The sequence below is a fragment of the Tachyglossus aculeatus genome, chromosome 21 (assembly GCF_015852505.1).
Source record: "Tachyglossus aculeatus isolate mTacAcu1 chromosome 21, mTacAcu1.pri, whole genome shotgun sequence".
Classification (NCBI taxonomy): Eukaryota; Metazoa; Chordata; class Mammalia; order Monotremata; family Tachyglossidae; genus Tachyglossus; species Tachyglossus aculeatus.
In genome coordinates, this window is record NC_052086.1 from 18,237,492 (window position 1) to 18,263,703 (window position 26,212).

The following is a 26,212-nucleotide window of genomic DNA, read 5'->3' on the forward strand; positions in this document are numbered from 1 at the left end:
CACCCCGTCTCCTCCTAAATTTAAAAGCTGAATCAGGCTCGTTGGTTGGGTCTCATTCCCTGAGAATTCTGGGAAATTCCAGCAACGGATGCTTTGAGAATAACGTTTCCGATTCCTTCTCCAGCCCTTTGCCTTTGGTTCTGACTCTAATATCCTGAACAGTTTTACAACCATTAAGAAATAGTGGCCTCCATCAGCTCTAATACAGCAAGAAAAATGAAGTTCTAACATGAACAGCAAATGGACACTTCTCTGAGATACTATCTACCAGACTAGGATGACCACATGCATGCTGATTTTAAGGGACAGATTCCTCAAGGAAAAGGACTGGTAAAAGTTAAAGTGACATTTAAACTTTGAAATCAATACATTTAAAAAATATTTATCTTTTTGTAAGTACCTAGATCAAGGAATATTACTCGGGTAAGCTTTTCTATGTATTTATTTTTCCTCACGCATCCTGCCTTCCCTCTGCCCTCATCTCTACTTTCTTAGTCTTCCCCATGACTCTTTTAAACCTCTATCCCTGTGGCTCTTGAGAATCCTGGCAACTGCCCCCATAGTCTCTATGCGCGCCTTTCTCCTCACGGCCAGACTTGTTTCACTTCTATGCCTCCTGACCCCTACCTCTGCTCCGAGGCCACCGGGTTCCCCTTCCAGTTTCCTGTAAACTGAGGCACCCTGTTAATCTGCAACATTGGGAGGCAGGAGGCAAAGTAGGGGAGGGTGGGTGTGAAAAAAATCAAAATATCAGATATAATGGTGTCATAACAGTACCGGACGACTGAACACTGGACAAATGGCAAACCCAAATGGGTAGTCAGTGAACAGGACCAGAAAGCCCTGCTGGTCGGTACTTGTGTGGGCTGCTTGGCCCTCACCTGTTTCCGAGCAAGCCCCTCCTTGCTCCGAGCAACAGAGAACTTCTCGGAACTGATTAGACCAGTGATCGGTTGGAAGCAAAGGAGAGTCTGCTCCTCTCACAGTTTCCTCCTCCCCCAACTCTCAAGCATTCATTCTGAGCATTTTCAGCAAGAATTTGGAGCTTGACCCTCTCAGGAAACAAACCGCAGGTTGCTAATACTAAGAGAATTAAGCCTGAATCAATTATGAGGTTCTAGTGCCACTTGTTCTGCCAGAGATGGGTTTTATAGAAGCAGTAACAACGAGAGCCTAATTCTTTATGATTATTCAATTATTACCTAATCCCCTCCATGGCCTTTTTTTCTAAAAAATGAAAACAGTTCCCAAACACTCAATTTATGGGCTCAGGTCAGGCTGTAGGAGCAGGAGCGAAGGAGTAAGAGTTCTCATTGATGAAGAGCTCAAGAAACCAGAGTTGAGGCACTCGTCACTGGTCCTTGGTGCTGTGGGGAAGAGGGCACCTATATCAAAGTGGTCACTGATGACCGTTACAGAAAGCAGACAAGGAGACCCATGAAGTCACATGCATCAAGCTGGACATGCAGCATGACATAATGATATCCCACACACAAATTTGCACATGTCTGTCCACAGCCCGCTGAACTCAGAAAGTTTCTCTGTCGTGACCCCTGGTCCCCCCTTCCACCCTCAGGGTATTTGTTAAGTGCTTACTATGTGCCAGACACTATACTAAGTGGAAGGGTAGATAGATACAAGCTAATCAGGTGGGGCAACACAGTCCATGTCCCACATGGGATTCACAGTCTTAATCCCCATTTTACAGATAAGGTAAGTGAGGCACAGAGAAGTGAAGTGATTGTCCAAGGTCATAGGGTAGACAATGGGCAGAGCAGGCTTAGAACTCAGGTCCTTCTCATTACCAGGCCTGAGGCCTTTCCAGTAGGCCATGCTGTATCCATTACTTGGAGGTCCTGCAGCTTTCAGCTTTCCTATCCCCCTTCCCTGTATCCCAAATGTCCCCCCTCAACTCCCTGTTATTTTATCTGGATGCCCTTCTCCTCCACTGTATCTGTATAACTGATTTTTATCCTTTCTACTATTCTAGTGGTACTGGTCTTCTGGGGTCTTTGCTGCTCCTGTTGTCCCCCTTCCTACCTCAGCTATTTCCACAGCTGGGTGGTCTCCTCCTTCAGGAGCTGGAAGCCAGGGGAGCTTCCAGCAGGCAGTATCAGAGGAAAAGGAGGGTTAGGAGGCAGGCGAGAAAGTACGAGGCAAGCCGCAATCCCATCTCGAGGAGGCCAATTCCACTGAGCTGATAGGGATTCCATGGGCTTTCCAGGGCATCACCTTATTTGCTTTTGGCAGGCAAATGCATCTTTTACTTCCTTTCTGCCCCTTATAATGCAAGACTTATCCCTTAAGAACAACCCAAATGATTCTGGAGGCATTTTTCAATTCCCACAAGCAGCCATTTTTTCCTCCCTCCTAAGAGAAACCAAAGATGAACTAATCCCGCTCTTTTCCTTCCTGAGCCTTATTTTCCCGACGATCTCCCCTTCTGATTCATCCTCCCCCTGCCCCCTGCCTCCTACCAAACAAAGGTTACAAACAAAGCTGGCAGCAACAGAAATTAAAATGGGGAGAAACAGTCATTTGTGGTGAAAGGAACACTCACAGATTTATTTCTAAGTGAATCAGTTAAGAGCTAAAAAAAAAAATACATCAGAAAACATTTTCAGTTTAAGGGGCATTACCTAAGCCAACCGGTCTATCACTGTTAGTGAGCAGGTTTCTTCAGGTCCTCCATTTCTCAGAGGGAAAGTGAGTTACAGAAGGTCTCCTGTAATATGACAGTTTCTATAGTAACTACAATATCTGTTCTTCCTCATCACTTTAGCACTGTGGATCTTGTTAGTGCTCCCTGATACAAAGCTTTATCTCCACATTTTCCCTTAGATAAAAGTACCCACTTCCTTGCCTCTGCCCTTCCTATACCCACTTCCTTGCCTCTGCCCTTCCTTCTCTTCCCGACAAATGGAAGTGTCTGGGTGTGCCCTGGAAAGAGAAAGTTCACTGAATTATTCAAATGATTCAATTCAGTAAGACCAAGATTAAAGGTTTGGACAGTGGAAGTGTGGGGCCCCTCCCAGGACAAAAATCCGTCATTTCCCCAGGCCTGAACTCCACACCTGCAATCTCTTCCTCACCAGTACCCCAGGACTCTTTTTTAGCACAGAGCAGTGACCACGGTGTAAGGGATGGGGATGGGAGGGTGAGTGTAGTATCTGAGCACCACTTGTTGAACTGACCAGGGGCTTGGAAAGATACACTCCAAAATGTGCCAACGTGCCGGAGTTTCGCTTTCAAACACACTCGTGCTCGTGGATGCCAGCCTGGCCGTCTCCAGATTCATCTTCGAACTGAAGGGCGACTCTACTAAAACAACACTGCTTCCCCTAGAGAAGGCTAGAGCACGGGCCTGGCAGCCAGAAGGACCTGGGTTCTAATCCCGGCTCTGCCACATGTCTGCTGTGTGACCTTGGGCAAGTCACTTAACTTCTCTGTGTCTCAGTTACCTCATATGTAAAATGGGGATTAGGACCGTGAGCCTCTTGTGGGACAGGAGCGGTGTCCAACCCAATTACCTTGTATCTACCCCAGTGCTTAAAACAGTACTTTCCAAATACCACAACCATAATTATTATTATTCCCCTCTAGACTGTAAGCTCAATATGGGCAGGGAATGTGTCCTCTAATTCTGTTGTATTGTACCATTTCAAGCACTTAGTGCAGCGCTCTGCACATAGTAAGCACTCTGTAAATGTGATCGATTGAGTCCCCCTAAATCATTTAAGAACTTACATTATATATCAGTTCTTTCTCTCCAGCCACATTTAAAAGTCCCATCTCCAATTCCATAGGACCATCTACAAAGTTAATTAAATATTTTCATTTGAAGATAGCATCCTGGGGAAAACAATTCACAACTTGGCATGCCAAGGTAATAGATGGGTACAGCAGTATGAGAGCACGGCACCTAGAGAAACCGTGATACATTTATGTGCCAGCCAAGTAGACCCAGGCCTAAATTGGCAGATTTTGTCTCCCCTCTTACTCTGCTGAGCATCTTCTTTCCTTCAAATTGGCTCCACCTGCCATCTCAAGAGAGAAAGGAGAAGTAAAAGTGCTCACCATGGCCATTAGGATATGTTTTTTTCCAGTTGATTGTGCTCAACCCAAATGTGATATGAACTGAAGGTAGCAGGCCCCATAAATTAAACATCGTTGAGATTGGAAATCCATGTGATTTCTCAGGCTAATGCCACACAGTACAACGTCTTAGTGAAAAGTTGTCGATTCAAGGGAAAATTTTTAAAGGTGAAAAATAAACTCTGTTAATTCAAATATTATATTTTGTTCTGCACATTGCCTAGAGAGATGCAGCATGACCTAGTGGAAAGAGCACATGCCTGGGGGTCAGAGGGCCTGGGTTCTAATTCTAGATATGCTGCTTGCCTACTAGGTGACCTTGGGCAACTCACTTAATTTCTCTTTGCCTCAGTTTCCTCACTCATAAAATGGGGATTGGATACACTTTCTCCTTTCCCCTTAATAATAATAATAATAATAATGGCATTTATCAAGCACTTACTACATGCAAACTACCGTTCTAAGCGCTGGGGAGGTTACAAGGTGATCATGTTGTCCCATGGGGGGCTCACAGTCAATCTCCATTTTACAGATGAGGTAACTGAGGCGCAGAGAAGTTAAGTGACTTGCCCAAAATCACACAGCTGACAATTGGCAGAGGTGGGATTTGAACCCATGACCACTGACTCCACAGCCTGTGCTCCTTCCTCTGAGCCACGCTGCTTTCCTTAGACTGTGAATCCTGACAAGGCTGTGTCTGACCTCATTATCTTGTATATCTGTATCTTAAATACAGTGCATGGTGCATAACAACAAATATCTCATTCAGAGAGGTGGAGGTATAGTCAGGGGGATGGGAATTAACACTAACAAAAAGTTTTGTGAGTGACAGCGATGGAAGCCACAGATCTCAAAGGAAGAGAAGATCAAAGAGCAGGTGGATATGGAATGTGTATATTATATTGTTGTGTGGTACTTTCCTAAACTCTTAGTATAGTGTTCTGCACATAGTAAGCACTCAAATACAATTGATTGATAAATAGAGGAGCAGAAACTCCTCTAACTTCCATGTCAAGTGTTGTAGTCTCAGACCTTGCAATGTTCCTGCTCAGCTGAGGCAAAGCAGAATTGTGGGAAATGAGTTTACCTTCCGATTTTTCCCCCTCCTTTGGAGGTAAATTTACATCTTGGTGGTCTTTTAGGCTCTGCTCAAAGGGCCCAAGTCTCCAGTTCAAGAGAAGGGAGCTCCTCCCACAGGGCCTGAGGCTGAGACCCAGCACAAATTACGCCCTGCAAGGAACAGTCAGCCTACCAGCTTGGAAAACATTCTTGCCACAGCACACTTTTACTGAAGTGGGCATAAGAGGAAAAAATGAACAGCAGCGGGATCCCCAAACAATTGCTCTAAGGTGAGCTGAAATAAGGCAAACATAAACAAGGTGAACAGAAGAAGCATTTTAAAGGCACGATCAAGTAAAACCTCAAGTAAAGTAGCATAGCTATGGACGATTGGGAGATAGCAGCAGGACACAAATCAGCCTAGCATGCTGCATTTGGAAATGAGGTGACTGCCCTAGAACACAGGCCTTGGGAAAGCAGAAAACCAAATGGAAAAACAGAAACAGCAGCAGGCACAAATGAAACGAAGAGCAATCTTCGCATGCACAAAACTGTGAAAGTGACCGTCAATCACACATAGCTTTTTATCAGCCCCACTACCATACTTCAATAAAATTCTCAATCTGTAGCATTATCTCTGAACTCAAAGGGCAGCTGTACATACAGGTGGTATTGACCAGACAGCTGTTACGAGTCTTCCTTTCTTTTTTCCTTTTCCCTCTAACTTTTTTTTCCCTTTTCCTTCTAACTATGGGACCTGTCTTTTTCATAAGTCAGCTGTCCAATGTGGCCTAGTGGATAGAGAACAGACCTGGGAATCAGGAAACCTGGGTTCTAATTCTAACTTCACTCCGTGCCTTCTATGTGGTCTTAGGCAAGTCACCTGACTTCTTGATGTTTTAGTCACCTCATCTTTAAATTGGGGAATTAAGTATCTGTTCTCTTTCCTCTTTAGGCTATGAGTCCTATATGGGACCAGGACTGTGTCTGATTTGATTATATTGTCTCTACCCACCACTTTAGGGCAATGTCACATATATATGAGCACATGATTATACATATATGTATAGAGACATTTTCTTTAGCAGGGCTTGGTTACGTGTATTTTTTAGGTTTCGTGTTCTTCCCAGGGTTTTGTATTGAGCTTGCTTCCCATTAGGATGCTGAGGAAAGGGATCATGTCTTATAATTTCTGTGAATCTAATAGTAATAATAACTGTGGTATTTATTAAGTGCTCTGCAGGGAATGTGTCTGCTATTTCTGTTGTACTGTACTCTCCCAAATATTTAATATGGTGTTTTGCACATAGTAAGCACTCAATAAATATTACTGATTGACAAGCACTATTCTAAAGTGGTGGTTAGAGACAATATAATCAAATCAGACACAGTCCCCATCCCACATGGGACTCACATTCCAAAGGAGAGGGAGAACAGATATTTAATCCCCAATTTACTGATGAGGAGACTGAAACATTGAGAAGTCAAGTGATGTGTGCCCAAGGTTGACAGCAGGCAGGGGGTGAAGATGGAATCAGAACCCCACTTCTGTTCTCTTTCTGCTAGGCCTCATCATCATCATCATCATCATCAATCGTATTTATTGAGCGCTTACTATGTGCAGAGCACTGGACTAAGCGCTTGGGAAGTACAAATTGGCAACATATAGAGACAGTCCCTACCCAACAGTGGGCTCTAAAACAGTCTAAAAGGGGGAGACAGAGACCAAACATACTAACAAAATAAAATAAATAGAATAGATATGTACAAATAAATTAAATAAATAAATAGAGTCAAAAATATGTACAAACATATATACATAGGTACAGGTGCTGTGGGGAAGCGAGAGAGGTAAGATGGGGGGATGGAGAGGGGGACTAGGGGGAGAGGAAGGAAGGGGCTCAGTCTGGGAAGGCCTCCTGGAGGAGGTGAGCTCTCAGCAGGGCCTTGAAGGGAGGAAGAGAGCTGACTGATAAAAAGGACAGATGCCAGAGCTGGAAGGAAAAGGAGAAAAAGTATGGGGGGTAAGCAAAGGAAAAGAAGACCTGTAACAGTCATCTGGTCTAAGGTCTACAGATCCAACAAACAAATAAATCAGAAAAATGAGCACAAGCTCTGAATTGTCCAGGGGAGGGAGAAAGGGATCTGCAGAGTGTAAGAATCTTTTATCTTACCAGAAAAATCCCCTCTCTCAGTGAGGTTGATGAGGAGAGGAGACCCAGATAGAGGAGAGAGGGGGGCTGTGCAGAGTGTGGTTCTTAACACTGTCTCATCTCCTAAAACGAGGCCCATTTTCCACTGGCTTATTGGATGGCTCACCTGCCCGTCCGGGCTGGATCATTGCAGTTGTCCAGTGGTGGAAGGGAGTGCCTGGTTAAGTTAGCAGGCATCTGAACCACAGACAGCTGTACTTTAGAGCGTGGCCCTCCTTTCGGTGTGAACACAGCTGTGCCCCCACCTTCTGTTGACTTGGAAACAAGCTCTCTTTGTTTGACTCCGCCCACCGCAGCCAACCCAAAAAAGTCCCCTCCCTGCCATCGCAAAACACCTCCCTGTTTCACAACAGGGAGCCTGGTGGGAGAGCAAGGGCTTTTATTTCGTTTTAAACGGACAAGCGAAGCTTGGGGGGAGGGGGAAGGAGAGAGAGGGGGGAGCATTTCCACCTCCCCTAACTGGGGAGGAGGGGAATTTCCTGATCCTGCAGCTGGTCCGTGGTGCTGATGTGACTCGGGGCAGCTACTAGGGATGCACCGATGGAGTGAAGAGGTCGAGGCGACGAAAAGCAGCAGCAGAAAAGCAGCAGAGATGGTAAGTGGGATGCGCTGCTTCGCCCTGTGCTGCATTCCTCTTTCCCTCTTCAGTTTGCAGATGAGAATGCCCTCTTTCTGCCTCTTCCAGATCATGGGGAATTGAGGAGGGGGTGGAGAGCGTCCTCAAAGCCGAACAATAGCGGAAGGTTTGCTTGGCTGGACGGGTAACCTAGCAAGTTGCAAATATTGTGCAGAGGAGGGGGGCTGCTGATACAGGGGGTGGAGGGGATGACCTTCTGGGGGGATTCTGGCCTTGCATCGGTATCTGCATGCTGCGGCGCCTACCTTTCCCAGCTTTCTCTCTCACCGATCCGTGTACATCTGATTTCTAAACCGTCCTCTACCGAGGCGCGTTTGGATTGGGAAATATTTGAGCCTGGAGGAGAGGGGGTGGGGGGAAAGAAAAAAGGAGTCCATCCTCAGGGACAGACCGGCTTCATCCAAGGCAGCTGGAAGAGGCTGCAGATTCTAACGTTGCATGAGAAGGCATGTTGGTGGAGTCTCCCTGTGCATTTGTTCCTGCGAAAGACACGCTTCCCTTGCTACATGTCAAGGCTGCTTGGCTCCCAAGAGCAGCTTTTGGGAGCTGGGATGTACCTCTCGTGGCGTGGTTAATGCGCGCAAGGAACAGGGAGTGTTATTAAATTAAGATGCACCTGTGGACACTTCTGCCTACCGTCGGAAGCTGTGCAGTCATAAAGGTTTAGGATCGTTTTACTGATGAGCTAAATACACGCACACACACACCACACACAATCCCAATTCAGAGAAATGAATAGGCCCTAAATCTGATGAAAAAGACAAGCCACTTTGCATTTTGAGCCATTTGCTTTGTGACGAGCTGTTTACTGCCAGCGTTTCGAATCAAGTATTAAAAGTGGTGGGTATGGTGGGTATTGATCCAGCGTGCTTACAATTGGCTCTGTCTGATTTTTTTTTTCCCCTCCTAAAATGTGTGTTTTGTTCCGCAACCAAGAGCAGCCGAAAATCTTACAGCTCGCCCATACTGTTGACTCAAATTCTGGGTCACACCCTTAGGATGATTGACAGAATTCGTTTTGCCGGAAAGGTTAGAATGGCAGGAATCGGCTGACAATGCCGACGTCTTTGCACTTGGAAAGAGGCGAATTTTCCCATTTTCTCGGGGTGTTAATTGCTGAAGTCACCGACGGGAGGGCCAGTTGAGTGTTCCCGTCATGGTAGGTGGAGCGGAAACCTACCCTCACCCAAAAGAGATGATCTGAGATCAGGGCAAGTGGATTTTTAGCTGTTTACAGATTCCATTGCTGGGGAGCCTGGGTTCCAACCAGGGGTCGGTCTCTACTATCCCCTGGCCTTAGTTGAGGATGTGAGAGCATGAGCCTAAATATAGGGGTGCAGTGACAAGCTTCTTTGGAAGCAGGATCTATGCCTAGTCAAGCAGGAGCTTTTGACAGGGAGAATCTGTCAGGAAGCTCTACAGTAAAACCCCAGGGACACCCTTCCTTGTTACTACTCTGGACCGGGCCATCTTGTCTCAGAAAAGATCAGTTTAGGTGGTGGACAGAGAAGATTAGGAATGTTTTCAGTGAATATGGGGCCCACTGATTTTTGGATTCCTCAAGGGAACGGACATCTTATGCCCGTGGCATGTTTCTAAGCGCCTAGAGCAGTGTTCAGTGTGTTACCGCTGACCAATAACTAGTGGTGGTAAAACGCCGGATAAACACCGTTGATTGATTGACAATGATGACGATACCGATGCTAGGTGAAGTAGGTTCTCCCTGGCCAAACCTGCCCATTGACCAAACCTGCACAGCGGACGGCAAAAGATTAAGCGATTATATGGTGAGTAGACATGGGCAGTCTGGGTAAATCAGCCATGAATCAATCAGTCGTATTTATTGAGTGCTTACTGCATGCAGAGCACAGTACTGAGCGCCTGGAAGAGCACCACACAAGAATATAACAGACACATTCCCTGCCCAAAATGAGTGAATATTCCTCACCTGGTCTGGCTCTATATATTACCCAGGTAACTGCTCAACTCTCAGTTTTTCCTTGGATGCAAAAAAAAGATGGCTTTTGTGGAGATTTTTATTTTGGGCTTTCCTTGATTTTAGGTGGTCTAAATTCATGCAGTTGGATGGAGTGCAGTGGCAGCAGGACATACTGACATTTCTTCTTCCAGTCTAAGTTGAAGCAGAGCCAGAAGGGTAATCTAGCCTTAGCAAAAGATTGGGGTCTCATCACAAGTGGCCTTAGACAAAGTGATAACGTTGCATGAGGGAGTCTTAGCAGTTGGTCTGATTTCACGCAATTAAAATATTTTTCTGTGAATTCAATTCCGCTCTGCTCTCCAGAAATAGCACTGCTATACAATTTTGTGGCAGGCTTCATCGAGATCACCAAACTCAATGACACAGTCCATTATTCTGCATCGTTCTCTCAGACTTTCATTGGGAAATCGTAAGAGTGATCACTAATGACAGTTTAGTCTCTGTAGAAATAGGCAGCTAAATATCTTGTCTTTCCCAGGCAGTCGAGAGGTTGAAGCTACCCACTTCTATCTAGAGAAAAATAACACACTAGCAATTAATGTATTTTCAAGAAGGGAACAGTCATGGAGAAACCGCCTAATGCCTGGATCAGAAAATAGCTCTCATTCCTTCATTGGGAAGGAGGCTCCGAGTTTTGATTCTCTGCTACAAAATTAAGATGATTATGAAATTACTAATTTGGGATGGGCTGTGCTGCCACTAAAACATGTCTCTTCCATGGTTCTTCTCCAGTTAAATGAGAATGAAAGGAAATCCAGATTAGGATTACTGTGCTCACTAAGAGGATAAACTTCAGTTAGGTGTGAGATGCATAGCAGGGAAGCTCTAAATTTAATCAGCAGAGACTCGAGAATTGCTTTTGAGTCTAAATAGTAGCAGCTTCTGGGAATCGAGGTTAGAATCCAAGTGTCCTGGTGTAACAGCATGAAGAAGCCCACAGCGTGCTTGCCACGGGGCCATCCAGCTCCCATTTTAGGGCTGGCTCTTCATTTTTAGTCTCAGTTGAGAAGTATGGGCAGGGCACTGAGGGAAAGACTAGAGCTTACATCTGGGCCATGGTTCTTCCCTTTTCTACCCTATTCAGGCATTTTACATTTGTCATATAAAAACTGACTGCTGTGAAAAGGTAGGACAAAATATTAGAGACGCATTCTTCCAGCAAATCATTTCTGCTGGCACTGGCTACTATGTTACGCTCCGTGTCTCAATATAAACATTGTTTTCCTCTTCCTTTTCCTCACAACCAATATTTATTTAGCCCCGCTATATTATCCAGCCTGGAAAAGGATCATGGCAGTAATCATACGTGCTAGGCTGGGAAATATCTCTCCTGGCTCCTCAGACCCCAAATCAACCCAGTCATGGAGACTGATACCCCCTGACCCCGTGTCTTGGCCTTAGAGGGAGTGTAGAACCTTTTATCCTTGGTTTTGGGAGGCAGGAAGGATGGGAATAAATGAAATCTGCAGATGATTTGCCCAATTTAACCTGCTGTCCTTATTCCCCCTGCAGCACTTATGTTCCTATCTGTAATTTATTTATTTATATAAACGTCTGTCTCCCCCTCTAGACTGTAAGCTCGTGGTGGGCAGGGAGTGTGTCTGTTATATTGTTATAGCGTACTCTCTCAAGTGCTTAGTTAAGTACCCTGCACACAGTAAATGGTGAATAAATATGATTGACAGACTAACTGATTGCATGACCCAACCTTTTTCTACAAAAGCATTCTGGACACGTCACCCCGCTCCTCAAAAAACTCCAGTGGGTGTCCATCCATCTCTGTATAAAACAAAAACTCCTTAAAGCAATCCATCACCTTGCCCCCTCCTACCTCGCCTCACGTCTCTCCTTCTACAACCCAGCCAGCATGCTTCGCTTCTCCAGTGCTAACCTTCTCACTGTGCCTCGATCTCTCCTGTCTCGTCGCCGACCCCTAACCTACGTCCTGCCTCTGGCCCACCCTCCCTCATCTAATCTGACAGACAACCACTCTCCCCCACTTCAAAGCCTTATTGAAGGCCCATCTCCTCCAGGAGGCCTTCCCAGTCTAAGCCCCACTTTTTCCTCATTTCCCACTCCCTTCTGCGTTGCCCTGACTTGCTCCCTTTGCTCTTCGTCCCCTCCCAGACCCAAAGCACTTATGTACATATCTGTCATTTTATTTAATTGTATTGACGTCTGTCTGCCCGATTCTAGACTGTGAGCTCACTGTGGGCAGGAACTGTCACAGTTTACTGTTGTATTGTACTTACCCAAGCGCTTAGTACCATGCTCTACACACAGTAAGTGCTCAATAAGTACAGTTGAATGAATGAACATTTTCCCCATGGCTAAAAATGGTGACATTGTTTGACTTAAGTCTCCACCCTTGGTATGGGGAATCACAAGCAATGAAATGCCAAAGGAAGGCAAAAAAGCCTGAACAATGCACCAAATGGATAATCAGTTCCTGAATAAACAAGATTTGATTGCACATTAAATCCTTATTTAGGATTTAGTTAGGAGAGAAGGGAATGGGGGAGGGGCAAGGAAGAGAGGGGAAACCTAGAAAGATGGGAAAGAGTGGGAGAGGATTTAGGGAATTTGGGCAGAGGATTTGGAGGGGGAAGGACAGAGGGAAAGGGTGAGAGGCAGTGTTTCTCCCTCTGACTACTGCCACCTCTGTCTTTCACCTCCTCTGCTTCAACTTGGCAGAAAGATGGCCCAAGGCAAGTCAGTAGGTCATGGGTTCTAATTCCGGCTCTGCCACTTGTCTGCTGTGTGACCCTGGGCAAGTCGCTTAACTTCTCTGGGCCTCGGTTCCCTCATCTGTAAAATGGGGATTAAGACTGTGAGCCCTACGTGGGACAGGGCCTGTGTCCCACCTGATTACCTTGTACCCCAGCCCTAGAACAGTGCCTGGCACTTAGTAAGCACTTAACAAATACCACTATTATCATTTTTATTATTATTATTAAAATGGTCTGTCCTGAATCATTTGGGGATAGTGGTTGGGGCCACTATCCAATAGTAAGGTTGTGGCCCAGAACTCACTGTTCAATCTGATCCGGAACATGGCCACTGCCATGGCAAACACCATTGCAGGCCACCCTGCCGGTTTCACCCCTGGATGAACCCTCCCAAACCCTCCCTCCCAAACCTTGCCCTCTCCCTGACTTTCCCATCACTGTAGACGGTACTACTATCCTTCCCGTCTCACAAGCCCGCAACCTTGGTGTCATCCCCGACTCCATTCTCTCGTTCATCCCACACACCCAATCCGTCACCAAAACCTGCCGGTCTCACCTTTGCAACATCGCCAAGATCCGCCCTTTCCTCTCCATCCAAACCGCTACCTTGCTGGTTCAATCTCTCATCCTATCCTGACTGGATTACTGTATCAGCCTCCTCCTCCTGCCTCTCCCCACTTTAGTCTATACTTCACTCTGCTGCCCAGATTATCTTTGTGCAGAAACACTCTGGGCATGTTACTCACCTCCTCAAAAATCTCCAGTGGCTGCCTGTCAACCTACGAATCAAGCAAAAACTCCTCACTCTCGGCTTCAAGGCTGTCCATCACCCTGCCCCCTCCTACCTCACCTCCCTTCTGTCCTTCTCCAGCCCAGCCCGCACCCTCCGCTCCTCTGCCGCTAACCTCCTCACTGTACCTTGTTCTCGCCTGTCCTGCTGTCGACCCCCAGCCCACGTCCTTCCCCTGGCCTGGAATGCCCTCCCTCCATATATCTGCCAAACTAGCTCTCTTCCTCCCTTCAAAGCCCTACTGAGAGCTCCCCTCTTCCAGGAGGCCTTCCCACACTGAGCCCCCTTTTTCCTCTCCTTCTCCCCATCCCCCCCGCCCTACTTCCTTCCCCTCCCCGTAGCACTTGTATATATATTTGTACAGCTTTATTACTCTATTTTACTTGTACATATTTACAATTTATTTTGTTAATGATGTGCTTATAGCTTTAATTCTATTTGTTCTGATGATTTTGACACCTGTCTACATGTTTTGTTTTGTTGTCTGTCTTCCCCTTCTAGACTGTGAGCCCATTGTTGGGTAGGGACCGTCTCTATACGTTGCCGACTTGTACTTCCCAAGCGCTTCGTACAGTGCTCTGCACACAGTAAGCGCTCAATAAATATAATTGAGTGAATGAATAGATGAATGGATGTGACTTGGGTCCTCAAACGTCCTTGCTCGAACACGCCATCAGTGAGAGGTGTCGCAAAATCGGTGGAGGCAGCAAGCAGTGGTTGTCACTGCTGAAGAGGGGGAGAGGGCTGGCCAGACTTCTCTTTCTTTTCTTTACCCAGCGCTTAGAACAGTGCTTTGCACGTAGTAAGTGCTTAATAAATGCCATTATTATTATTATTATTATTTACTCTACTTCCTGCAGCAAAGTCAGTCAGTTGTATTTACTGAGCACTTACAGTTTGCAGAGCACTGTACTTAGCACTTAGGAGAGTACAGTACAACAACAGACACATTCCGTGCCCACAACGAGATTACAGTCTGGAGATGAGTTTACAGTCTAGAAATGAGCTTACAGCCTAGAGGTCACACTTGCTGTGCATCCCCTAGTTGGGGTTTAATGCCCCCTCCCTACCCCACTTCCCTCTCAGGGTCGCACCTGGAGAGTTTCCAGTATTCAACCAGTCTTGACCACGGAAGGGAGAGTCAAGCAGAGGCATAACCTGTTCTGTTGAGAAGCATAACCTGTTGAGAAGCAGTGTGGCTCAGTGGAAAGAGCACGGGCTTGGGAGTCAGAGGTCATGGGTTCTAATCCTGGCTCCACCACTTGTCAGCTGTGTGACTTAACTTCTCTGTGCCTCAGTTACCTCATCTGTAAAATGGAGATTAAGACTGTGAGCCCCCTGTGGGACAACCTGATCACCTTCTATCCCCCCGGCGCTTAGAACAGTGTTTCGCACATAGTAAGCGCTTAACAAATGCCATCATTTATAACCATTCTTAGCTTGGGCAGTGGCTAGTGAGTGGAAGGCAATCTGCTACAAGTCAAAAGTCACCCGTTCTGGGCGGCAGCAGCAGCATGGGAGAGAGTTGAGGGCGGAGACACAAGTTTACTCTGCGGAAGGAGGCAATGGTAAACCACTTCTGTATTTTTACCAAGAAAACTCTATGGATCCACTTCCAGAAGGATTGCAGATGGAGGTGGGGTGTTCTGGAAGAGATGTGTCCTTGGTGTCGCTATGGGTCGGAAGCGACTCGGCGGCATAAGACAAGACCCCACCTCACCCCCCATGGGTTAATAATAATAATAATAATGGCATTTGTTAAGCGCTTACTATGTGCAAAGCACTGTTCTAAGCACTGGGGGGATACAAGGTGATCATGTCGGGCTCACAGTCAATCCCAATTTTACAGATGAGGTAACTGAGGCTCAGAGAAGTTAAGCGACTTGCCCAAGGTCACACAGCAGACATGTGAGGGAGCCGGGATTAGAACCCATGACCTCTGACTCCCAAGCCTGTGCTCTTTCCACTGAGCCATGCTGCTTCTCATAAAGTGGGATCCTTAATATCAATCAATCGTATTTATTGAGCGCTTACTGTGTGCAGAGCACTGTACTAAGTGCTTGGGAAGTACAAGTTGTCAACATAATAGATCTCACCATAGGTATTTGGGGGTGGTGGGATGGGATCCCTAAAATCATGAGTGCCCCCCTAGTAAAGGAACCACCAGGTCATTACATTCCTATGTGGATAACCTCATATATATGAACAAATTTTGCATTCCCAGTAGACGCAGTGAGAGTATTTAGTGCCTAGTTTGGGCAATTTATGGTATTGGGTGCTCAGGAGAACTACAGGAGAGATATAAGATGAGGTCCCAGCCCGAGAGGAGATTACAGCAACAATAAACAAACACATACAAAACAGAAAAAGGCGAGACAGGGTTACCAAAAACTGATGAATCCCAGGTAGAAAACTCACCAGCATTAAGCAGAATGGATGATAGCAGGATATCCAAGCTACTGCTCTTTGTAAAATGGAATAAGGAGCACATAAGAGGTTTGTACAGTGCTCTGCACATAGTAAGCACTCAATAAATGCCCTTGACGATACGCAGAGGACAGAACAAACTCTTTAAAAACATACTGAAATACCCTCAAACAATAGGTGGTATTGCAGCGGACTACTGTAAAACATAAGCATCAGACAGCCCAACCGGCCTGGCACATGGCAATCAGGAGATGGTAAGGTCTTTGGGGGCTAGGACCTTGTCTTTATCTCAAATGTACTCTTCCAAGTGCCTAGTCCAGTGCTCAGCACACAGTAGACACTCCAATAGCACTGACTGATTCAGACTAGTTACTTTCCTTGATCTGAGGTTGGGAAGGTGAATAAGAAAGAGGAGTCAAAGAGATTCTCAAGTTGTGTTCAGGTGGGAAAGGAAGGATAGTGGCAATGACAATAATGATGGAAAGTTAGTAAGAGGAGATATAGGAGGGAAAATGAGGGGTTCAAGTTTAGACAGACTAGGTTTCACCTTTGGCAGGGCATCCAAGCCACGTATCCTCAGAGACAGGAAGAAATGTGAGATCGGCATGCAAATGAGAGGTCCAAGTTGGAGATGTTTGGCGAGTCATCCACATAGAAGTGTTATTGAAATATGTAAGTTGATCTACTTTAGAAAGTGAGTGAATAGGATGGGAGGAGAACAAAGAACCGAGACCCATGGGATCCCCATAACTAAAATGTGTGGAAAGGAAGGGGAACCAGCAAAGGAGCATCGGAAAAATATGGGGTAGTTCAGTAGTACTGTCACTGTACTGTCAGAGGTCAGTCTCTAGATCACCAACCCTGAAATACCTCTCTTGGACCGCCAACTTTCTAAACTGTCATCTTATCCACATCCCTCTTGTGCAAAACTGTTCTTTCAAAGCACAGAGACCTCCAACCTTTAGGCTGCCTTATCCCCAAACACCATAGCCATCTGGATTCCCCATCTACTGTCTCGTCCCTTGATGCGCACGTCCAGGCCTCAAACACTGCATTCTCCATTGAACTCAACTCTCTCAGTCCCACCATTCCTTCATTCATTCTGTCATTCATTCAGTCGTGTTTATTGAGCGCTTACTGTGTGCAGAGCACTGTACTAAGCACTTGGGAAGTGTGTAGAGCCCAAGCCCCCTCTGCGGCCACTGACTCAGCCTGCGGCAGGACTGGCCCTTCAGGGGTCTTCCTTTTAGCCCCCCGCCATCCCACTCCCATCCCATTCCCTTCAAAGCCCTACTGAGAGCTCACCTCCTCCAGGAGGCCTTCCCAGGCTGAGCCCCCTCCTTCCTCTCCCCCTCCTCCCTCTCCCCAGCCTTACCTCCTTCCTCTCCCCATAGCACCTGTATATATGTGTATATGTTTGTACATATTTATTACTCTATTTATTTTATTTGTACATATTTATTCTATTTATTTTATTTTATTTTGTTAATATGTTTTGTTTTGTTCTCTGTCTCCCCCTTCTAGACTGTGAGCCCACTGTTGGGTATGGACCGTCTCTTTATGTTGCCAACTTGTACTTCCCAAGCGCTCAGTACAGTGCTCTGCACACAGTAAGCGCTCAATAAATACAAATGAATGAATCCTTCCCTTCCCCACAGCACCTGTATATATGTATATATGTTTGTACATATTTATTACTCTATTTATTTTACTTGTACATATCTAGTCTACTTATTTTATTTTGTTAATATGTTTGGTTTTGTTCTCTGTCTCCCCCTTCTAGACTGTGAGCCCACTGTTGGGTAGGGACTGTCTCTATATGTTGCCAACTTGTACTTCCCAAGTGCTTAGTACAGTGCTCTGCACACAGTAAGCACTCAATAAATACAATTGATTGATTGAATGAATGAATGTACTAAGCACTTGGGAAGTACAAGTTGGCAACATAAAGAGACAGTCCCTACCCAACAACGGGCTCACAGTCTAGAAGGGGGAGACAGACAACAAAACAAAACATGTGGACAGGTGTCATCAGAATAAATAGAAGTAAAGCAGCTAGATGCACATCATTAACAAAATAAATAGAATTGTAAATATGTACAAGTAAAATAGAGCAATAAATCTGTACAAACATATATACAGATGCTGTGGGTCAGGGAAGGAGGTAGGGTGAGGGGGTGGGGAGGAGGAGAGGAAAAAGGGGGCTCAGTCTGGGAAGGCCTCATGGAGGAGGTGAGCTCTTAGTAGGGCTTTGAAGGGAGGAAGAGACCTAGCTTGGCGGATGTTGGGAGGGAGGGCATTCCAGGCCAGGGGGATGACGTGGGCCGGGGGTCGACGGCGGGACAGGAGAGAACGAGGCACGGTGAGGAGGTTAGCGGCAGAGGAGCGGAGGGTGCGGGCTGGGCTGGAGAAGGACAGAAGGGAGGTGAGGTAGGAGGGGGCGAGGTGATGGACAGAGTTGAAGCTGAGAGTGAGGAGTTTTTGCTTGATGCACAGGTTGACTGATAGCCAGTGTCCACATCCCTCTGTCGATCTCTTATTAGTAACTCCCAGCTCTGGATAGTCAATCAGTGGAATGCGTTGAGTGCTTGCTCTGTATAGAACACTGCACTAAGTGCTTGGGAAAGTACAATACAATAGAGTTGGTAGATATGATCCTCGCCCACAAGGAGCTTACCTCTACACTATAAAACAGTGTGGCTCAGTGGAAAGAGCCTGGGTTTTGGAGTCACAGTTCATGGGTTCAAATCCTGGCTCCACCAATTGTCAGCTGTGTGATTTGGGCAAGTCACTTAACTTCTCTGTGCCTCAGTGACCTCATCTGTAAAATGGGGATTAAGACTGTGAGCCCCCCGTGGGACAACCTGATCACCTTGTAACCTCCCCAGCACTTAGAACAGTGCTTTGCATATAGTAAGCGCTTAATAAATGCTATTATTATTATTATTATTATAAAGGCCCTCTCTCCAGCCCACTGCACCCTCCAGCTAACATCCAATTTCCCCACTCCCATTCCTGTCAAATTCCTGGAACTGGTTTTATATACCTGCTGCCTTCCTCTTCCATTTTCCTTCCTGACTATAATCTGCCTTCACTCCACTGAAACTGCATTCTCCAAGATCCTCACCAAATCTCATCATTACTTCACTCCGATCTTCACCCCGAGAAGTAGCATGGGAAGGGCACGGTCTTGGGAGTCAGAGGACCTGGGTTCTAATTCCGGCTCCACCACTTGCCTGCTGTGTGACTTTGAGCAAATCACTTAACTTCTCTGTGCCTCAATTTCCTCATCTGTAAAATGGGGATTCAGTGCCTGTTCTCCCTCCTACTTTGACTGTGAACCCCATGAGGAACAGGGATTGTATAAGACCTGATTGGCTTGTATCTACCCTAGCACTGAGAACAGTGTTTGACACTTTTAGACTGTGAGCCCACTGTTGGGTAGGGACTGTCTCTATATGTCTTTCCTGGCTCCTCAGACCCCAAATCAGCCCAGTCATGGAGACTGATACCCCCCGACCCCGAGTCTTGGCCATAGAGGGAGTGTAGATCCTTTTATCCTTGGTTTTGGGAGGCAGAAAGGATGGGAATAAATGAAATCTGCAGATGATTTGCCCAATTTAACCTGCTGTCCTTATTCCCCCTGCAGCACTTATGTTCCTATCTGTAATTTTATTTATTTATATAAACGTCTGTCTCCCCCTCTAGACTGTAAGCTCGTGGTGGGCAGGGAGTGTGTCTGTTATATTGTTATAGTGTACTCTCTCAAGTGCTTAGTTAAGTACCCTGCACACAGTAAATGCTGAATAAATATGATTGACAGACTAACTGATTGCATGACCCAACCTTTTTCTACAAAAAAGGTTTTTCTATATGTTGCCAACTTGTACTTCCCAAGCACTTAGGACAGCGCTCTGCACACAGTAAGCGCTCAATAAATACGATTGATTGACACATAGTAAGTGCTTAACAAATATCATAATAATAATAATTATTATTCTTTGATCTCCTTCCAGTCACCTTTGACTCTGTGGATTATTCCCGCATCCCGATAACTTCAAATCTTAGTTTCCCTGACATAGTTTTCTCCTGGCTTTCCTCCTAACCTCACTACCCCCTTCTCAGTCTCTTTCACTGCCACTTCAGGCTCTGTTCCAGGTTCCCAGCCTTCTTACTTTATACTCATTCTCTCCGAGAGTTCATCCCCTCCCATGGCTTCAATTTCCACTTCCGCGGATGTCTTCCAAATCTATCTCACAAGTCCAACCTCTTCCCCTCTCTCAGTCTCATATTTTCTCTTGTGTGCAAGACACTGTCCCACATACTGGATTCCTGATCCTCACTCCCAAATCCGCTCTTCCACCTAAAGTTCCCCAAGGCATTTGACACCACCACATTCCTCACTGTTTCTGAACCCACAACCTTGGCATTATCCTTCATTCCTCGCTCTCTTCAACCCCCACATCCAGTCTGTTGCTAAATCCTGTCTGTCTTCCCTCCACAGTATTTCCCGTATCCGTCCTCTCTTCTCCATCACATCCCAGTGTGGCTGGGAAGCAGCGTGGCTCACTGGAAAGAGCCCGGCCTTTGGAGTCAGAGGTCGTGGGTTCAAATCCCGGCTCTGCCAACTGTCAGCTGTGTGACTTTGGGCAAGTCACTTAACTTCTCTGGGCCTCAGTTCCCTCATCTGTAAAATGGGGATTAAGACTGTGAGCCCTCCGTGGGACAACCTGATCACCTTGTAACATCCCCAGCGCTTAGAACAGTGCTTTGCACATAGTAAGCGCTTAATAAATGCCATTATTATTACTATTTTTATTATCCCGGCTTGCATAACCATATTGGCTTCCTTACTGAAGAGAAGCAACGTGGCTTAGTGGAAAGAGCACCGGTTTGGGAGTCAGAGGTTGTGGGTTCTAATCATGGCTCCTCCATTTATCAGCTGTGTGGCTTTGAGTGAGCCCACTGTTGGGTAGGGACTGTCTCTATGTGTTGCCAATTTGTATTTCCCAAGCGCTTAGTACAGTGCTCTGCACATAGTAAGCGCTCAATAAATACAATTGATGATGATTTGAGCAAGTCACTGTGCCTCAGTCACCTCATCTGTAAAATGGGGATTAAGACTGTGAGCCCCACACAGGACAACCTGGTTACCTTATGTCTATCAGTGCTTAGAACAGTGCTTGGCACAGAATAAGCGCTTAACAAATACAATCATCATCATTATTATTATTATTATTATTATTACTGTTTTCCCTGCCTCTAGCCCCTCCCTTCTGTACATTCTGCACTTCACTGCTTAAGCGCTTAGTACAGTGCTCTGCACACACTAAGCGCTCAATAAATACAATTGAATGAATGAATGAATCTTTCCAAACTGTTGCTCCACACCTGACTCTCCACACCTCAAAACCCTCCAACGGTGATCAACCCATCTTTGCACCAAACAAACCCTCCTGATCATTGACTTGAATAATAATAATAATGCTGACAATTATCATATTCATTAAGCACTTACTATGTGCCAGGCACTGTACTAAGAGCTGGGGTGGATCCAAGCAAATCGGGTCGGACGCGGTCCCCGTCCCACGTGGGACTCGTGGTCTCAATTCCCATTTTACAGATGAGATATTTGAGATCCAGAGAAATGAAGTGACTTGCCCAAGGTCACACAGCAGGCGAGTGGCAGAGCCGGGATTAGAACCCATGACCTTCTGACTCCTGTGCTATCAGCTCTCGTCCCCAAACCTATCCACAGTCTTCTCCTGTTATCTCAGCGTGTACTCCTTGTTCCTCCCAAGCCTATCTTCTCATGGTGGCTTGTTCTTGCCTCCTCCGTCTTCAGTCCTTGATTCGAGAAGCAGCGTGGCTCAGTAGAAAGAGCCTGGGCTTTAGAGTCCGAGGTCATGGGTTCGAATCCTGGCTCCGCCACATGTCTGCTGTGTGACCTTGGGCAAGTCACTTCACTTCTCTGAGCCTCAGTTACCTCATCTGTAAAATGGGGATGAAGACTGTGAGCCCCACGTGGGGCAACCTGATCACCTTGTATCCTCCCCAGCGCTTAGAACAGTGCTTTGCATATAGTAAGCACTTAACAAATGCCATTATTATTATTATCATTATTATTATTATTATTATTATTATTATTATTATGCCCTGCCTCCTGCCTGGAAATCCCTCCCGCTTTGAATCCACCTGACCACAACTCTTCCTATCTTCAAAGCTCTTCTGAAATCCCACCTTTCCAGAATATATTTTTTCTTCTCCCCAAGTCCATCTTCTTTACTATCATTTCAGCACCTTTCTTCTTACAACTTTCCCACTGCCCTTTTGTCCATATTGGTTGATGGAGAAGCAGCATGGCTTAGTGGAAAGAGCACGGGCTTAAGAGTCAGAGGTCGTGGGTTCTAATTCCGCCCCTGCCACTTGTCAGCTGTGTGGCTTTGGGCAAGTCACTTCATTTCTCTGTGCCTCAGTTACCTCATCTGTAAAATAGGGATTAAGACTGTGAGCCCCACGTGGGACAACCTGATTACCTTGTATCTACCCCAGTGCTGCTTTGCACATAGTAAGCACTTAACAAATACCAATATTATTATTATTATTATTATTATTATTATTATTATATGGGGATTAAGACTGTGAGCCCCACGTGGGACAACCTGATTACCTTGTATCTTCCCCAGTGCTGCTTTGCACATAGTAAGCACTTAACAAATACCAATATTATTATTATTATTATTATTATTATTATTATTATTATTATTATGGGGATTAAGACTGTGAGCCCCATGTGGGACAACCTGATTACCTTGTATCTACCCCAGTGCTGCTTTGCACATAGTAAGCACTTAACAAATACCAATATTATTATTATTATTATTATTATTATTATTATTATGGGGATTAAGACTGTGAGCCCCACGTGGGACAACCTGATTACCTTGTACCTACCCCAGTGCTTAGAATAGTGCTTGGCACATAGTAAGTGCTTAACAAATACCATCATTATTATTATTAAGACAAATGATTGAATAATTTACTTTTTAGTACCGAAGACTCACAAATACCAAGGAGGATTTGCACATGCAGAGTTTTGTAAATTAATTACTAGTAAAGAACGCTTGTACGGAACTGAAGTATTTTAGCTGTGCGTATCATGACCTTCAGGGGTTCTTCTCTGTGTGGTTTCTGATTCTACATCTATTTTACTAGGAAAACTGACTTTAAACGTGAACTCACCAGTAAATATTGGTGTTTGAATTGTGTGTGTGTGACGATTGTTATTTAATATGTCACCCCTATTGGCAGGACAATGGCAACAGAAAAGAATTTGTTATTTTCGGGACAATATATATGTATCAAACAGTTGATTTGGTTCATCACTTAGTGTGTTCAGAGCACTGTACTGAGCACTTGGGAGAATACAGTATAAAAGATTTGGTCAACATGTTGCCTGTCCACAGGGAGCTTACAGTCTAGAGGAACCTTTGAGGATAAGAGGGAGTTTTGTAGTGAAGGTTGAAAAGAATCTCTCAATTTTCCATGAATGCAATAATTCTCACTTCTGATATTGCAATAATGAGTTATTGGGACCATACCTATCGATATTAAAGAGGGAGTATTGTGCTCTTTTTTTTTGAAACCCAGGCTAGAGAAAGTGTTTAGGAGAGAGAAACAGAACAAAAGGCAGTAAAATGTGGGCTACTATGTGCAGTTCTGATCCTCATATAATAAAGCTGGCAAACGTTCAGAGAGGAGCAACAGAGATGTTCAGGAGGATGTGGGGGAGATGGAGAATTTTCATATGAAGGTAGCCTGAAAAGATCAGAACTCTTCAACTGACAAGGGATCATGACTAAAATCTACCAAAAATATGAAGGGTGCCAACAGGGAATAGTTTCTCACCAAATCCTACATAGGTGATGAGGACTGGGTTGGGATGCGGAGTGAGGGGAAGGGGAGAGGAAAGAAAGGCAAAGGTAAACCATTGAAGGCTGTACATTGAAACCAAAATGAAGTAAAGATTTTACACAACAGGGGGTAAACATGTGCTTCTTCACCTGAATATGTCACTGTTATTATTATCCTCTCCAAACGCTTAGTACAGTTATCTGCACACAGAAAGCACTCAAAAAATTTGATCGACCGACTGGGCCCGTTACTGAATAGGGACCGTCTCTATATGTTGCCAACTTGTACTTCCCAGCGCTTAGTACAGTGCTCTGCACACAGTAAGCGCTCAATAAATACGAATGAAAACATGAATGAATGGGCAGGCCAAAAAGATCAGCAGGTTCAATAGGGGTGTGGATAAATACATGGTTGAATGGTCCATGCTGGCATGTTAGAAGGAAAATAAGAGATATAAAGGGAATCATTTGGGATGTTAGTTCATCCCTTAACATTAGAAGGAATATCTGCACACAGTAAGCGCTCAATAAATACGATCGAATGAATGAATGTTGGGTAGGGACCGTCTCTATAAGTTGCCAACTTGTACTTCCCAAGTGCTTAGTACAGTGCTCTGCACAGAGTAAGCGCTCAATAAATATGATTGAGTGGATGAATGAATGTTGGGTAGGGACCGTCTCTATAAGTTGCCAACTTGTACTTCCCAAGTGCTTAGTACAGTGCTCTGCACACAGTAAGCGCTCAATAAATATGATTGAGTGAATAAATGAATGTTGGGTAGGGACTGTCTCTATAAGTTGCCAACTTGTACTTCCCAAGTGCTTAGTACAGTGCTCTGCACATAGTAAGCGCTCAATCTTCTAGACTGTGAGCCCGCTGTTGGGTAGGGACTGTCTCTATATGTTGCCGACTTGTACTTCCCAAGCGCTTAGTACAGTGCTGTGCACACAGTAAGCGCTCAATAAATATGATTGATTGATTAATAAATACGATTGAATGAATGAATGAATGAATATCTAAAAGGGCAGTCATCATGTTTCCTCCAAGCATCCTATTGGAGATTGACTAATGCCCTGGAGATGCTACTGACCTGACTTGGAACGGCATTTACCTTCCTATGTAAGAAGGCAGCCACAGCTGTCCCCCAACCTTACAGTCTAGATGGGGAGACAGACATTAATTTAAATGAATAAATTATGGATACGTACGTAAGTGCTGTGGGGCCGAGGGAAGGGTGATAAAGGGTGCAAATCCAAGCGCAAGGGTGACACAGAAGGGAGTGGCAGTGAGGACCTAGGAATGGTGTTCCTCTCCTTACGTAAGAAGATGGCCACAGCTACAGTCCTCGCTTCACAGCTGCTTGGGCACTCGGAAGTTGTTAAAGCTACAGGTTGGCGGGAAAAGAAGGTCTCAATTTCACCTGATTTTTTAGTTCGTTTCACTTCCAGCCCAGTGGAGCTTGGACCTATGAGCTCCCCTGAGCCCCTGCAGAGTATACAGCCAACATGGCATCAAGATTCAGACAGAGCTGAAGGTACATAGGACAAATTGCAGTGTTCCACCTCTGTTATGGCTTTAAGACCTGGACCTATCATAAATGTTACATTCAACTTCTACAACAGTTCCACCAATACCACCTAAACATACTGTTTCACGTTGTTTTATTTATTTATTTATTTTATTTGTACATATCTATTCTATTTTGTTAGTATGTTTGGTTTTGTTCTCTGTCTCCCCCTTTTAGACTGTGAGCCCACTGTTGGGTAGGGACTGTCTCTATATGTTGCCAATTTGTACTTCCCAAGCGCTTAGTACAGTGCTCTGCACATAGTAAGCGCTCAATAAATACGATTGATGATGATGATGATGATGATGATTACAAACATTGATCACAAAAGGCCTCCAGTAGGCCTTCCCAGACTGAGCCCCCTTTTTCCTCTCCTCCTTCCCAACCTCCCCGCCCTACCTCCTTCCCCTCCCCACAGCACTTGTATGTATGTTTGTACAGATTTATTACTCTATTTATTTTACTTGTACATATTTACTATTCTATTTATTTTGTTAATGATGTGCATCTAGCTTTATTTCTATTTATTCTGATGACTTGACACCTGTCCACATGTTTTGTTGTCTGTCTCCCCCTTCTAGACTGTGAGCCCGTTGTTGGGTAGGGACCGTCTCTATATGGTGCCAACTTATACTTCCCAAGCGCTTAGTCCAGTGCTCTGCCCACCTTAAGCGGTCAATAAATACGACTGAATGAATGAATGAATGAAAACAATGCAGTCAGACCACCGGTATTTAAGCAATGCCTTGTCACATTCCATGGGATGTGGGAAGGGTGAACAA

General features: G+C 45.3%; 2 protein-coding genes across 3 annotated transcripts in view; one reads left to right on the plus strand and one right to left on the minus strand.

Annotated features, from left to right (window-relative positions):
* RSPH14 (radial spoke head 14 homolog) overlaps positions 1-26,212 on the minus strand; it is a 299,387-nt gene that overhangs the window by 45,416 nt on the left and 227,759 nt on the right. The window lies entirely within an intron of this gene.
* The window catches only part of GNAZ (G protein subunit alpha z), a 208,740-nt gene continuing 190,371 nt past the window's right edge, over positions 7,844-26,212 (plus strand). The window contains 1 exon segment of the mRNA XM_038763432.1: positions 7,844-7,962. The gene's annotated coding sequence lies outside the window, so the exon portion shown is untranslated.